Genomic DNA, 16,119 nt, shown 5'->3' on the forward strand with positions numbered 1-16,119 from the left:
CTCCACTAACAAGCAAACGTCTTCACCTCAGAGGTCTTGAGTGACCCTGGGCAAGATGGTCTCCCTCTCTGGGCTCCAGTTTCCTCCCCTGTCAACGCAGGGTTGGTAGCTGTGCTATACTCACGGGCTTAGGGGCAAAATGAGGCAAGGAGAAGAGGGGAGATGGGAACAATCATCCCCCAAAGGAAACCGTGCCAGGCCCCCACGCACACAATGGCAGTAGCCCCTCTCTGCTGCCTGGCCTGGGTTGTCTCCCCCATTTCACAGCCATGAAGGGGTCCGGTGAAATCACTGAGCTGAAGTAAGGTGGCCTTCAGATTCCTCCCACACACACCAGAAGCCAAGCTCCTGGCTTGGTCTCTTGCGGAGACCTTGTAGCCCAGCACAGCCCGACCCTGGCCTACACCCGTAAGCTGGACTGAACCCATCCCGCATGGTTCTACAGCCTAAGGGGTCCCAGGCCTCTCAGGCCTCCTTCCTTCTCATCTGTAAAATGGGTACTCCTTGAAGGTAAAAATATGAACGCTTTCAAAACATTGAACTCCCATGGAATCCTCACCACAAACCTAGCCACATACACATCCATGCCCCCGCTTCACCAAGGCAGAAACCCAGACTCAGAGAGGTTGTGTTCACTGCTCAAGATCACACAGCCTGCAACAGCCAGAACCAGAGCATGAACCCGGCTACATCTGGCTCCCCCGCTCACGGACTTATTTTTCAAGTGTCTGGATGAAACCGTGCCTCTCAAGCCAGTATAAATCTCACCTTGCTGGGTAGAGTTACCAGCCGGTGGCGGCTCCCGGCCCACTGGGAGCCGTGAAGAGGGACCTTAAAGTTCAGAAGAATTTAATTTCCTTCATGAAAGGGCTTGGAGGTGGGGCAGGAGAGGCCAAATCAAAAGCCGGCTTCGGAGCAGGCAGGAGTCCAAAATCACAGCTCCCTCTCAAGCTCCGAGCTCTGAGCTCCGGGGATCTGCTTTCAGAACACTGTGTCTCCTAAGCCGACATGAACGAGGGGCTTTGTTCAAGTGAGGGATCAGATCTCAGGGCCTGGGGCGTAGGGAAAGGGAGAGGAGCTGGAACTTTCCTCTGTCTTCTAAAATCAAAGAGGAGGCCAATGAAAACAGCAAGACGGCCCCGGGGAAGCTGGGAGAGCCAGGCTTGGTCTTGGTGACATCTTCTCCCATAGAAACTTAGGCTAGGGCATGGGGTGTCCCACAAGGGATGTCATACCCAGAGCTTGCAGAACTCAGCCAGAAACTGGGCAGTGGTGCTGTTTGGGGGGACCGCCCAGGAGTTTTTCCTTATGCACTTGAGCTCTTGCGAACACTTTGGGGTCATTTTGGGGCATATGATGTGGCAGAAGTTCGTGGAGGGTCCTGCCATCGGGACCCACAGGCCCCAAAGCAGTTTGTGAAAGGCCCGTGGTGACTCCGTGATCACAGCTGGGCAGCACGGAGAACGGACTGGTTCCCCGGGGCTGCCCTAACCACCTACCCCAAACCAGGCGGCTGAAAACAACAGAAATCTATTCTCTTGTAGTTCCGGAGGCTAGCAGCCTGAAATCAAGGTGTTGGCAGGGCTGTGCTCCTGTGAAGCGTCTAGGCGAGAATCTTTCTCTGCCTCTCCTTTCTCAGCCACCCTTGTTCTGTGGCTTGCAAATGCGTCCCTCCAGTCTCTGCCACCGCCACTGTTACGTGGCATTCTCCTGTCCGTGTCTCGTCTCCTCTAATTATAAGGACACCGGTCATAGTAGCTTAGCGCCCATCCTAGTGACCTCATTTTAACTTGATTACAACTTTGAAGACCTTACTTCTAAATAAGGTGACATTCGCAGGTACGGGGCGGCTAGGATTTCAACATCTCTTTTGGGGCACACAATTCAACCCATAGCTATGACCCTCACCCCACTGGACCTCGACTCTTTCTTTTAAGATTTATTTATTTATTTGAGGGAGAGAGAAAGAGAGCAGGGGGAGGGGCAGAGGGAGAGAGAGAATCTCAAGTAGACTCCCCATCGAGCACAGAGCCCCATCTCACGACCCTGAGATCATGCCCTGAGGCAAACCAAGAGTCGGAGCTTAACCGACTGGGCCACCCAGGCACCCCTGGACCTCTGCTCTTCGCAGGCACCTAACGGTGTGCTTAGTGTAGCTGGAACACGTCCTGCCTCTGCCGGCTGCTCTCCTGGGACCCGGAGTTCACTTAACTCCTGTCCGCAGCGGGGACTTCCCCCACGGCCGAGCCAGAGCAAGCAATCTGGATTCAGAGTCTAATCCTCTATTCTCCCGGGTAAAATCCTTGGCGAGCAGATTCATGGATGTCCACAACCACCAGGCCCTCCGTGCCCCCCACCGGCCTTGCCTCCTGGGAGGCGGGCTCTCACCGTTCCTCCACCGCGCCGAGCTCTTCCCCAGCTCCAAGCCTTTGCCTCTGCCGTTCCCCCTGCCTGTGCTCTCTGGCCTGGCTGACCCATGCAGGGCTCAGCTCAGAGGGAAGCCTTCCCCGCACCCCACCCCTGCAGCTAGAGGATCCCCAGCTTGGTCCCCAGTCTTGTAGTTGCTCACAGAACTTACCACCACGTGAAATTACCTTGTTTGGTGATTTCTCGGTTTCCTCCCTGGCTTTCGCAGCCAGCGTGCCAGCTCGCCGAGGGCAGGGCTCTTACCCGTCGCTCACTGTGGGCGCTCCGCGCCCAGCGAAGCTCTGACATTCAGCAGGTGTGAGTCAATGCGTGAGTCCAGGGTGGCATTGGGGGAACTCACTCCTTTGCTCCATCAACATTTCCTGAGCATCCGCTCTCCAAGCCGGAGCTGCGTCAGGCCTGAGGCAGTCATCATCTGCTCAGGGAGACCAACAGTACAGGCCACAGTGACTGACTGACAGGAACTAGGAAACGCCATCCTTCCTCCCAGGCCTTCCCCACCAGCTGCCAGAAAATTGGAAATTCAGATTCTGCCATCTACAAATGACTCTGCTGAGATCCAGTGTGGAGATGTCCCCAGGGACCAGCTGCCCCCTTTCTCATGTCCCAACACACACACTCCCCCCACCAGAAGCCCTCTACCCCTCCATAGCCCTGGAGCAGAGGAACTAAAAACAAGATCTCCAAACAATAGGGATGTCCTTTCTGCCAACCAACACGTTCAGAAGTGGGATTGCTAAATCCGAGGACACGCGTGCGTGCTCACCCACAGGGGAGGCAAATTTTTCCCTCTACTCTCTTAGGGTCTCCGGCTGGGCCTGAGAATTCAATCAACCCAAGACAGATTAATAGCAGAAAAGCTTACGGATTTCCACAGGTACCTGAGCGCCCCCGCAGGAGAACAAAGCCCCGAAAGCAGGTAGGCCCAACTGTTTACAAATCAGGTTGAACAAAGAATAGCAATGGCGGGAAAGTAGCTGAAACATATGGAGAGATTAAACGAAGACAAGGGTTATTCTAACAAGATCTGTTCGTGTAGATTTCTCTCTGCTCAATTCCGTTTCTGGCGCTAAGAATGTTTCTCTCTTCCTGGAAGAGGGAGGGAATCTCCAGGGAGTTTTATCTCCTGCTTTTGGGAAGACAAGAGGTCAGAGCAACCTTCTTGCACCAGCTGTTTTTCAAGTGTCTTTAGCTCAAAATAATCCTTATGCCAAAGTGGCATATTTTGGGGTGGCCTTTGCTGCCACCTTCCACACCTTTACTGGATAAATAAAGCCAGACTGGTTACAGCAACTTACACGCACATGGGCCGTGCGTAAGTGTTTGGATGCCCACACCCTCACCAACACTTTCTACTTTTCAAGCTTTTTAATTTTGTGAAACGGACACATCTATACTGGTGTCTCATGGTGGTTTTCGCTTTCTTTTTTAAAAAAACAGCAGACTTGATTTAAGAGGTATCTCTAGATAGCTATAAAATGTTTTCAAGCACTCACGGAGTATTTACAAATGTTGACCACATTGTAGGTTACAAAACAAACCCAGGTACCCTACACATCAGAGTATAGGTCCCACCGTGTAACTAAAGGAGAGTAACAAACACATAAAAAAAGAAACTCAAATATATTTGGAAGGCAGGGAACACTTCTAAATTGATCAAAGATATCAGGAAACCTTCAGACCCCAATGTGGATGAAGATACTGTATATCGAGACACAGCTAACCCAGCATCTAACGAGAAGTTTGCAGCCTGAAAAGCAAATAGAAAGAAGGCTGAGATTTAATGAGCCAAATGTCAAAGTTAAGAAGTTGGTAAAAAGGACAGCAAGAACCAACCCAAAAAATGTGGAAGTCACAAGAAAATGAAAATAAGAGCAGAAACAAAAGAAGGGGAAACAAATACGTGATAACAAAGATCAAAATGGCTCAAAGTTGGTTCTTTTAAAAAGATAGCAGATGTGGCTCTGATATGGCTGACCTGGCTCTGATATGGCCTGTAAAAGTTTAAACTCTCTAGAAATATCTAGAAACTATTGTTGAACAACTGGCCCAAGGAGAAATAAGCAACCTGAATAGTTAGTGACACTTGAAGAAATTGAATCATGGGTTAATCTTCCCATAGAGAAACCAGAAGACCATCAGTTTTACAGGGGAGCTCTAGTTAACTGCAAAGGAATTCATCAGTTTGGTTTTAAACTGTCTTCTAAACAACAGAAAATGACAGAACACTTCCCACCTCATTTTATGATAAAATAATCTTGATATTGGGGGCGCCTGGGTGGCTCAGTCAAGCATCTGACTTTTGATCTCAGCTCAGGTCTTGATCTCAGGGTTGTGAGTTCAAACCCCACACAGGGCTCCACTCTGGGTGTGGAAACTACTACTACTAATAATAATCATAATAATTTTGATATCAAAATTAAACAAAGACAGTGAAAGAAAAGTAAATTACAGTCCAATCCACTCATTAATATTGATGCAAAAAAATTCTAAGCAGGACTCCCAGATCCCACAGCCAAGCCCTGTGGGTGGTTTTTAGTCTGTGAACTACACATATCTCCTCTCCATGAGTCTAGTCTGACTCACAGCCAGCCAGCGAAGACGTTCAGGCCTGAAATGGCCATGGGCTCCCTCTCCTCTGAATCCTGCTATTCCAGAGCCAGGCCAGAGTAAGTGGAAAGTTCCAGTGGCAGTTTTTCCAGGGATGTCTCATCCAGGCTCAGCCAGGTTAACATTGGAGAGGAGAGACATCCTGGGGTGACTGCACTGGTCCAGGGCTGCCCCCTGGCACTGTGGTCTGTGGGCACCCCTCTGCCCCAGGCCTGCTCCGCCTGCAGCCGGCAGCCTCCGGGCAGCGGACCCCTGGCCTGGCTTCCCGGGAGCCTCAGGCTGCAGGGGTCACAGTGCCAGCGGGAGCTGAGCCAGAGGCAGTCTGCGACAGATGTGACACGTACACCTCAGACTGACCATAAGGGCTAACGTTTCCTGCTTTTGCCTCCCCCCTGGCAAAGTCTCCACTACCCCAGAGCAGGGATTGGACAGTCCCGGGAGGCTGAGCTCCTTGGCAGGGCTGGGTAGAGACAGTCTCCTTCAGAGAGCAGGGCCTCCTCCAAGCTCACCCCTCACAGGGAGGCAATGGCCCTGGGGTCCCCAACCCTAGGGAGGCGGGGCATGCTTTCATGTCCATCCCTTCTTCGTGGGCACATAGGGTGCCCCTGATAGAGACACGCCACGATTTGCTTGAACAATCCTTGATTGGGGAGTGTTTTTTATTCTTCCACATCCCGGTAGATATATTTGGGTGCACACCCTTTGTCCTTTCCTTGGGATAAATTCCACTTTGAGGCTCATGGGTGGGTTTCTCTGAAGTTGGGTACAAAGTGCCATGTGCACATGAGGATGGACAGACTTTCCAAGAGGGAGCCTGGCCATCAGACCCGTATGGGAGCTTGTTTCCGGAGCCAAGAACTTCTGCTGCAGAAAACTCACCCTGCACAGTGTGACTTGTCTCCCCACTTCCGTCATCCTCAGCCAGAGCAGCCTGACAACTTGGGCCGCAGGGCCTCCAACCACCTCATTTCAAGGAAATGATCATCTCCCATGTAATTAATCTCATCACGGTACCGCCTGAGTACTTTACAGGCACCATCCCGTAACAACTCCACGAGGTTGGTACTCCTGTTACCCCTACTCTATGGTGGGGAAACCGAGCTCAGAGAGGTTAGGTGCCTTGTCTAAGGTCACATAGCAGGTCAGAGTCAAACCCAGGAATCAGACCGAGGCAGCTGCCTCAGCTCACTCTCTGAGCCACGCACTTGCCCGAGCCTCACCACCCAGAACCGTGGGTGGGGGGCTTCCTGGAGCCCAGGAAGCCAGCCCTGAAGCAGCAGTCCCCTTGCTCCTCTCAGTCAAGCTGTCAAGGTGCCCTGGGCTGAGTTTCCGTCAGAGTCCTGCCTACAAACAGGTGCTGCAAAAAATCAAGAGTATCTGCCCGCTGGAAGGAGCCGTCCAGGGTGGGCGAACCTAGAGGTGGGGGCTGGTCCTGCTGGGGCTGCGCTGGCTCCAACTCCACCTGCTCAGAGCAGCCCCGTCGCTGGGGGACGGGCGTGGCTGTCCGAATTCTGCTGATCTCAGACTGGGAAGAGGAAGTAGAGTGGGTGAAGGGGATGTTGGGGGTCTGTGGGCAGGACCCCGTCTTTCCAGCCACCTCCTTTCACACTGGGGCACATGTCTGCAGCAGCCCAGACCAAAGGCAGCGTTATCTGGCATGAAGGCACCAACTCCAGGTGCTCGGGGAAGGCTGGGGCTTCCTTGAACTAAGCCAGGCACAGCCCTGCCCACCACCCAGGTGGAAGGGAAGGTGGCCTTTGGAAATTCAGTAAGTCCTCTGGGAATCATATCAGTGATAAGGTTTTTAACAGCTGGATTTATTGAGCACATACTATGTCTCACACCTATGCTGAGAGCTTCACGTCATCCAATTCCATCGTCTCGCCAACACTTCGATTATCCCCATTTTCCAGGTGGGAAACTGAGGCTTGGAGAAGTTAGGCCGGTGACAGAGCTAGGAGGTGTCGGAGTAGGAATCTATACAAGGCAGTCCAACCACCGAGCCCGCAGCCTTCTCCCTCTACCCCTCAGCAAACCCAGGGAACTTGGGGAAAAGTTCTAAACTTGGGCATCTGCCACCAAAGGATGAGCTCTCCAGGGGCAGGGATCAGCCTTCCTCCCGAGACTGGCTGAACCTCAGGGATGAGGGATCCTGCACTCGACAAACCTGGGATCAAGTCCCTGTTTGCCACCTGCCGGCTGTGTGGCCTTGGGAGAGCTACCTGAAATCCCCGGGCCTCAGTTTCTTCACCTGTGAGTGGGAAGTAATGACAGTCTTTACTTTGGTGGCTGTAAGCACCAAAAAGAATGATCTGGCACAGTGCTGTCCTGAGCAATGGAAATGGTCATCATTAATGCTGTTATTTCCATCCTGCAAGTGACTCAGCTCTCTGCCCGTGTTCATTACCAGTCAGAGTCTCCCAGAGCGAATGGCCTCAGGCTGCCCGGCCCCCACTAGGATACTAATGATGACACAGTCCTATCAGCAGCTAAGATGTACTGACCGTACGCTGTGTGCCAGGCACTGGTTCTAATCGCTTTACCTACGAACTAGTCAACACGCAGCCCCAGGAGAGGGCAACAGGGAGGAGAGGCAGATGTGGACAAGACATGCCCAGGCCAGCCCATCCGTGCGCAGGCCTGCTGGACAGGAAGGTCACACCTTTAGCACCAGCAGATTCCAGGCCCCAACTTTGACCCCACATCCATGTCTGAGACCTGCAAAATGACTTCACCTCCTCACAACTCCTCTGGTGGTTCTGAGTGAGGACCCAGTGTTGGGGTTGCTGCCAGAGGGCTGGAGAAACAGAAAGAGGATGTGGAGGTTTGGGGGAAAGCTGTCTCCAAGACACCAGGGCTACAGCAGTGCTCAATAATGTTTGTTTCTGTGGAGGGTTTTGGTTTTGGGGTTTTTTTGCACCTGCTTCATTATCTATAATGAGCAAGTATTAATTTTATGCCAAGAAAATAAACTTTTCTGTGAGCTTAGGACTCATTCAATTTTACAGAAGAAATAGAGGCCCAGAGGGGCTAAGCCATTTGCCCAAGGCCACACAGCAAGATGGGGAAGGCTGGGACGGACCCATGTCTGCTATCTCAACCCCTACACCCTCTGGGAACTCAAGCCCTAAGACTGGGACATCTCCAGCTCCTGCGTGGTGAGGCCTCCTTTCTCTTTTTTTCACCACCATACCCTGAAAACACTCCCACCCCAATCCTGCCAGCTCCCCCAACTCCTGAGAGAGTCCCCTGAGAGAACCAGGGATCCCTGCAGATCTCAGTAAAGTGATCCACGGAAAGAAGTACATAGAAACCCCCATTCCAGCTTCACGGACTTGCTGCTTACTCATAAATAAAAGAATGCCCGGGCTATTTTGGGCACCTGTAATTTTCTACTTGAATAACCAGGGAAATGGCTGCCTGCCCGCTTCTCTGCCCTGCTCATGGCGCCGGAACAGGGGAAACGTGATCTCCCCTGGCGTAATGGGATCTGGGGCCAGGTCTCACTGCTGATTTCCTTGCCTTTGCCCCGTTCCAGAAAGCCCAGGTGGCCCCCACACCACATCCATGGGAGTCTGGGAAGGGAGAATCCAGGCCAGATTTGGGTGCTATGGACTTGGTGGTTCCTTCCAGGTGCAAGAGGCAAATCTCAGCTCTGCCACCTGCCAGCTGTGAGACTTTGGGCAAGCGACTCAACCTCCCTGAGCCCATTTCTTCATCTGTAAAATGGGGATACTTTTATCACTTTGCAAGTTTGGTACAGGTGAGGTGCCTGGCTCTTAGGCTAATTGTTATTTAACGTACGAGGAAGGAGGTGTTCTGGAAAGAGCCCCGCATAGGTTTCTCAAGCTGTTGTTTGCTCCTTTGGTTGCAGGAGCCCTGCAACAGGGAAAGAAAGATACTTTATCAGTTCTTGTAGCTGAAAGTCTAGGAGTAATGGCTTCAGGAAAGGCTGGACCCAGGGTCTTAAATGAAGTCTTTAAGACTTGGTCCCTCTCTTCCTCATGCTCCACTTTCCTCTGGTTGACCTCATTCCTGGGCCAGGCCCTCCTCATGGAAACTCCCAACAGGTGCAGGCTTATGTCATTCTTACAGCTAGAAGGGTATGAAGGCTGGAGGGGGAAATTCATATGGGGATGGGGGAAAGGGTGACTTGTGACAAGTCATGGGAAATGAAATTGAAAGAGTAGGTTGAAATGTAGGACTGGGGTGTAGACAGAAAATACTAACCTGAAAAGAGAAGAAAAAAGAAAAGACTAGAAAAGACAAAACTAGCCTTTACTTTGTGGTCCAGCGTTTCCCAGTATGTCCCACAAGATGTTAACAGGTGTTAGATGAGCCAAGGGTTTCAGGGCCAAACGACTGGGTGAAGCCCAATTAAACATGCTTCTTGCCTACAGAGCTTCTGGATGGTCACATTTCCAGCTGCGAATCTCCAAGAAGAGAGCCGTGGGCTATAGCATTCCCTAAGTTCTCAATTCTACCCTTTGGGAAGGGCCACTATGGGTCTCAGGGAGCCACCAAAGTCAGTGGAGCAAGAGAATAAGAGAGCAGAAATGTTCTGGAAAGAATACAATGGAGGCCCCGTAGGAGACAACTATAATCCGCCACATAAAGGATGACAATTGCCAGAACAGGGGGTCAGTGACAGAAGCAGGAATAAAGGTACACAATGAGGGATGGGATGTAGGAAGATATGTGAGATGGCTCAGAAAATGCTGCCGCTTTGGTGATGGTAACAGTGAAATTTAGTTTTGATTTTAGCTTCTCCAGTGAAAGCAGCACAGGGACAAGACGTAGGCTCTGGAGTCCAGCAAACTCTTGAGTAACTTGCCCCATTTTGCTAGTGGGGCAAGTTGCTGTAACCCTCCGAACCTGTTCCCTTGCTTATTAAATGAGGATAGGGAGCCCTTTTTCTCAAACATTCCAAGACAAACGTAGAGAGAGAGTGCCCAGCTAGGAGTTGGACTTCCCCTTCCGGCCATAACAAAGGACTTGGTACCAGACCAGCCCTCCCCCCAAAAATAACGTCACACTTGACAAAATCAGAGATCAGGTGGTGGACAATACGCACGGAGGTTCTGAGGGAGGGAAATCTCACGAGGTGAGCGCCTCATCACCTGGACTCTCGTCCTAGGAACAGTTTCCTGAGCGTGGCACAGGGCAGTAGGTGTAAACAGAGCACAACAGTCCCTCCGAGTTCTGGAGGCAGGGATCAGAGTTTGGGCAACTGGGACAACAGAAACAGAAGGAATCTTCGGGACAGGCACCGGAGAGGAGGGAGCTGCATAGCCAGGCGGCCCCAGACGCCTGTGAGGGGGGACCCCCGGGACCCACAAGTCCTTGCCCAAAGGCTGGGCTGTGCATGCCCAGGGCGAAACTATCCAAGGTCTGCCAGAGAGCAGCTGTTACAAGGGTGGAGAGCAAACAGGTCCTGTGGGGCCAGCAGGCTGGGAGACGTCGGAGGGACCTTCATCACAGGCTTCAAACTGAGACTCCAGGAAGGCTGTGCCCTAGGAGTGAGGCCCGCGCTCCAGTGTCAGCGCAGCTCTAGTCCTGCCCCAACCAAGCCCGAAGCCAAATCCTTCAAGAGTCTCAGAGGACAGAGTGTAAAGGCAAGTCCTGCCAAGTTAGGGAGGCTTGGGAAATAGCTCGGGCTTTGCATGAATCCTCCCTAACAACGTGTTAAATGAAGCGCATGGGATTCCAAAAGGATCAGCCAGTGATCGTGCTGTCTGCTAAAATAAAACTTAACACTCTTCAGAAGAAAACAGAATCCTGAGTCTGTAACATACCGCACACACACAACACCCAGTACGGGATCGAGATTTCTCTAGACATGCACAGAAACAGGGAAATGTGATCTTTAGTCAAGAAAGAAACAGCCAGTAGAAACGGACCCCAAGACGGTCCAGAGGTCAGAGTTAGCAGATGAAGACCCTGACGCGCCGACTCCAGGTTTTGGCACCTGGCAGATGCCCGGTTCGTGCCAGCTGCCCATCTCCACTCGAGCAGAGTAATCATTTATCCCCCGAAGGGCTTCGAAACCCTAGGATTCATAAAGGGAAATGCACCCAGTCCTCAAATACTGAGTTCTTGCTATCTTCACCAGACAGCATTCAGAGAGTAGGGGGGAGCGGCCTCATGCAATAACGACACACAAGACATGACCCTGCCACTAGCTCACTGTGTGAGTTCCTCAGCTCCCTGTGCTTCAGTTTTCCCTGTGTCCCTAATGGGAAGGGCAGGCAGGTCATCTCAAAGGGCTCTTTCTCTCCAAGATTCCAAGTTTGTCTGGCCCAGGAGCTGTTTTCAGCCAGTATACGCTCTGAGCTGGGGGCCTGGAAGAACCAGTAGGAGAAGGAATTGGATCCCCATTTAATACCTTGGGGGAAACACAGGCTAGGATGTCTCTCTCCCAGGTTTAATAATGTGATGCTGAGGCAGAGCCTGAGCTCATTTTCCAAAGGAAGCTTTCTTGAGAAATGTCTCCTAGCAACCAGCTCCACCAAGATCCAACCTTCAGGGGCCTCTGCAGAAACACAAAGGCTTTTTGTGGTCTCCTTCAACAGCCCAGCTTGGAAGTGCTTGTCAATCGCGGTGTTAACGTGAAGCACGGAGAGCTGGTGGAGGGGGCCCATGGCGGGGCAGGGGATGTTGGTAGTGCGTCCACCCACAGCCTCAAACTCCTTCCGCTCTGTGAAATGGCCAGCAGTCTGGCTTCAGGGCTCAGAGCAAGAGCTTCAGAACTGTGTTCAAAAACCAGGCTCCATCTCTTACCAACTGAGTAGCCTGAGGCAAGTCACTTAACCTCTCTGAGCCACAGTTTCCCCATCTGTAAAATGGGGATAATAACATGCAGGTTAGTGCTCTACCCTGACCCCCTGTACTCATCCAGCACACCCAGCCTCCAGGTGCTGTGAGTGTTGGCAGCTAACAGCTACGCTTTTAGAACGATTAGCCGAGGGGAGTAACTCACAGAGTTACTTGACCCCATCTGGTTATCCATTCCCATGTCCTACAGCAATGACTGACTAATGTAGAGGGAAAAAAGACCAGTCCTCTTGCCTCAAAGCAGGACAACATGGTACCATGTAGAGCCCAGACCTCCCTGTGGGGTCAGGCTGAGACCAGACTTCAGCTGAACCCCCCTCTTTGCTGAAATTCTACCCCATCCTGCTTCCCTCCCTTACTCCTTCACAGACTTCCTGTGAATGCCCTCCCTCAATAAATCACTTGCACTAAGTCCCCATTTCAGGCTCTCCTAGGAAATCCAAAGTCATGAGAGTATCTACGTCTCAAGCCACTAAGAGGATCTGATGAAAGAATGTGCATCAAGTACCAGCCAAGGCCTGGCATGCAGCGTGTGCTCGATACATTGGCATTACTACCCTCCTCCTCCTCGTTGTTATTGTAATTACAGACAGTCCTGGCATCAGAGAGGGCTTCGAAAGTGGACAAGAGTTGGGGACCGTCTTGGTGTGAGGGGATAGTTGCACTTAGACTGGCTAACATAGTTGAGACAGAGTCATCAGCTTTCTTTGCTTCCTAAATAAATATTAATATTATTTTTCCTATTATAAAAACAATATGAGCTCATTGCCAAAAAATGAGTAAATAAACCCCTCAGCAATGCAGAATGATAAAAATGAGTGAATGAATGAATGAAATTTCCCACCACTTGAGTATAATCAATGGTGACATTTTCTTCATGCCCTTCCAAACATTTCCCAAATAAATTCACATAATATACATATGTAGACCCATATACACACATATATACATGCAAATATATGTAATTGACATATGTAACATGTATATGTGTATATCTATAATATGCCCTATCTATAGCATAACACTATATATGTAATAATATGCATATAGTTAATTCGGTTACCGATAAAAATGGAATCACAAATACTATTTTGTAACCTGGTGGTTGTTTTTTTTTTTTTTTTGTCCACTTGATTTTCATATACAGATAGTGGGCATCTTCCATGTTAGTAAACAGGAGTCTACAGTATCAGTTTTAGTCAAAGATTGTAAGATTGTTACCTTTTATGGGGGTAACACAGTTTATTTAATCAATCCCCTACCTCTGGACATTCACCTGATTGCCAATATTTTCACTATCATGAACAATGCTAGTTAATGCAAATCCTCGAGCATGTATCTTTGTGCATATGTTCAGCTGTTTCCTGAAAACAAATTCCTAGAAATGGAAGAGTATGGATATCCGAGCACACACATTTCCCTGCAGGATGTCTGTACTCTCAACACTCCCTCCAGGAGGACTGGAGTGTCTATTTCCCCACAGTGGGTATCCAACTGTCTCCAGTACTAGGTATCATTTTTGTTTTAATTTTTGCCAATCTGATAGGTGACAAATAAAACGGCATGTTGCTTCAGTGTGCATTTCTTTGGTTTCTGGGGAGGCCAAGCATCTTTTCTTACACTTGTGGGCTGTTTGGTTTTTGCCTGCTAAGAATCGCCATTGTCCAGTCCTTGGCAAGGCCCTTCTGGGTATCTCCTCTCCTCCCCCTTCCCCATCCAGATCCACAGGCTCAGTGCCCCCCCCCCCCGCCCCCCGCTTCCCAGACTCTCAGTGCATAAGCAGCAAAGCCCTGCTTCCTACAAGATTGGTCTCCCAGGAAGGCAGGGGTTTTGCCCTCAGATTCCAGCAGCCAGCCAGAGGTGGGATTAGTAGGGATCCAGTTCCCTGACTCCCAAGTGCCCCCTTGCCAAGTCCCCACTCCTGCCCCCGTCCATGTCCCTACACCACGGAGACCTTAGAAACCAGATCTGCTTAAAGAAAAAATTTCTCCAAAATTCCAAACCCACACAGCAAACACATTCCAGAGGTGATTATTAGCATGGTTTGAGGAGTCTTGTCAGAAGAACCTACTAGAACATTCCTTAAAAATCCAGTGCTCCTGAGAGGTTTAAAAGGAGATTTTACATATGCCAAGATCTATCGCAGTTGAAAATACCCCAACCATTGCCCAATGATACCACTGGTAAGAATGTTCCCTCTGGCGGGTGCACTTACCCATACAGAAAGACACGTGTAACGTGCTCATGGAAACATCACTCACAACAGCAAAATAAATGCTAACAACCTAAACGTCCATCAGTAAGGACCTGCAAAAGAAGTTACGAATGACATTTACCAGGAAACATCATGCAGACAGTAAAATAATTGCATGTGTGGAAAGACACCCTCGAGATATCATAAAGTGACAAAAGCAAGTTATGGAATAGTGCGTTTACTGTGATCCCTTTTAAAACACCTTTCAAAAGGGTAGATCAGATTGATTTTAGATGTTTAATGAAAGTGGAACCAATTCCTGCGTGGGCACATAAGAAACTATTCATAACAGTTGAATCTGCAAGGAGGATTGGGAGTTAAAGTATTCAGAGATTTTTTAGGGCCCACTTTATACCCATCTGCATTATTTAAATTATTAGCATGAATATGTTTTATCATTATATAATGAAAAACCTTAAAAGTTTAGAAGCCTATGATCGATCATTGTGATGATAGTCTGACTGTTGACTAGCTTCCTAAATGTCAGATGTGTGCCACCACTGTGCATTCTCCCATTTAGTCTTTTTTTTTTTAAAGATTTTATTTATTCATTTGGAAGAGAGAGAGAGAATGAGCAGGGGAAGGGGCAGAAGGAGAGGGAGAAGCAGGTTCCCTACTGAGCAAGGAGACTGACACAGGGCTCCAGCCCAGGACCCCGGGATCATGACCTGAGCCAAAGGCAGATGCTTAACCAACTGAGCCACCCAGATGCCCCTTCTCTCATTTAGTCTTAAAACAAGTCTTATTTTGGGGCACGTAGGTGGCTCAGTCGGTAAGTGTCTGGCTCTGGCTCAGGTCATGATCCTGGGGTCGTGGGATCCTGGGATTGAACCCCATGTCAGGCTCCCTGCTTGGCGGAGAGTCTGCTTATTCCTCTCGCTCTACTCCTCCCCCCACTCGTGCTTTCTCTGTCTCCGTCTCTCTCTCTCAAATAAATAAAATCTTAAAAAAAAAAAAAGCCCTATTCTTTTTTTTTAAGATTTTTATTTATTTATGTGACAGAGAGATAGCCAGCGAGAGAGAGAACACAAGCAGGGGGAGTGGGAGAGGAAGAAGCAGGCTCCCAGAGGAGAAGCCTGATGTGGGGCTTGATCCCAGAACACTGGGATCATGCCCTGAGCCGAAGGCAGACGCTTAACGACTGCGCCACCCAGGTGCCCCAAAAAAGCCCTATTCTGATACCCATTTTATGCATGAGGAAACTGAGTCTTCAGTTAAGCGGTTTGTCAAGGCCACATCTGATTATAATAGTCCTGGTTTTTGCTGCAGAGTGTGGTTCTGGTGCCCAAAGAGACCCAGCCATGTGTGGGCTGCATGAGAACCGCTATGAGTGGGTCCCTCCTGGTGGGCTGGCTGGTTTCCCACTGGGGCAGCTTTTCCGTCACCTGCGCCTGTAACCCTGCAGTTTCTTTCCTTCTTGTGACCTGACTCTTTAAAGTTGCACCGTCCAATACAGGCTACCTAAATTAATTAAAATTCAATAAGACTAAAATTTCAGTTCCACAGAAGCACTAGCCACATTTCAAGGGCTGAGTAGCCACATGTGGCTAGTGGCTACCATATTGTCAGCACAGATATCCAATATTCCCATCACTGCAGAACATTCTATTGGGTAGAACTGCCTTATTACAGCATTAAAGCCAGGTGGCCCCGGGCTCACTGTGCTCTTCTGCTTACTAACGGGGTGAGCTGTGCAAGTTCTTCAGCCCTTCTGAGCTTCAGTGTTCTCGTCTGTAAAATACGATGACCATGGAGCTGCCTCACTGGGCTCTTGCAGGGGTAACTTGCAATCACACCTGTTGCATGGTTAGCCCAATGCCTGCCGCACGAGCAGCTCAAAGGGTAACAAGGAGGGTAGGACACTGCAGTCAGACAATTTTGTGACCTTGGGCATGTCACCTCACTGCGCTGAGTCCCAGCCTCAGGGGGTGAATGGCTCCTACCCTGAAAGGGTGTTGTGAGCATGAGAACATAGGGTTGGTGCTCGGGGAGGG

Source organism: Ursus americanus, chromosome 14, assembly GCF_024610735.1.
Source record: "Ursus americanus isolate L20-20 chromosome 14, mUrsAme1.1.p, whole genome shotgun sequence".
In the NCBI taxonomy this organism is placed as follows: Eukaryota; Metazoa; Chordata; class Mammalia; order Carnivora; family Ursidae; genus Ursus; species Ursus americanus.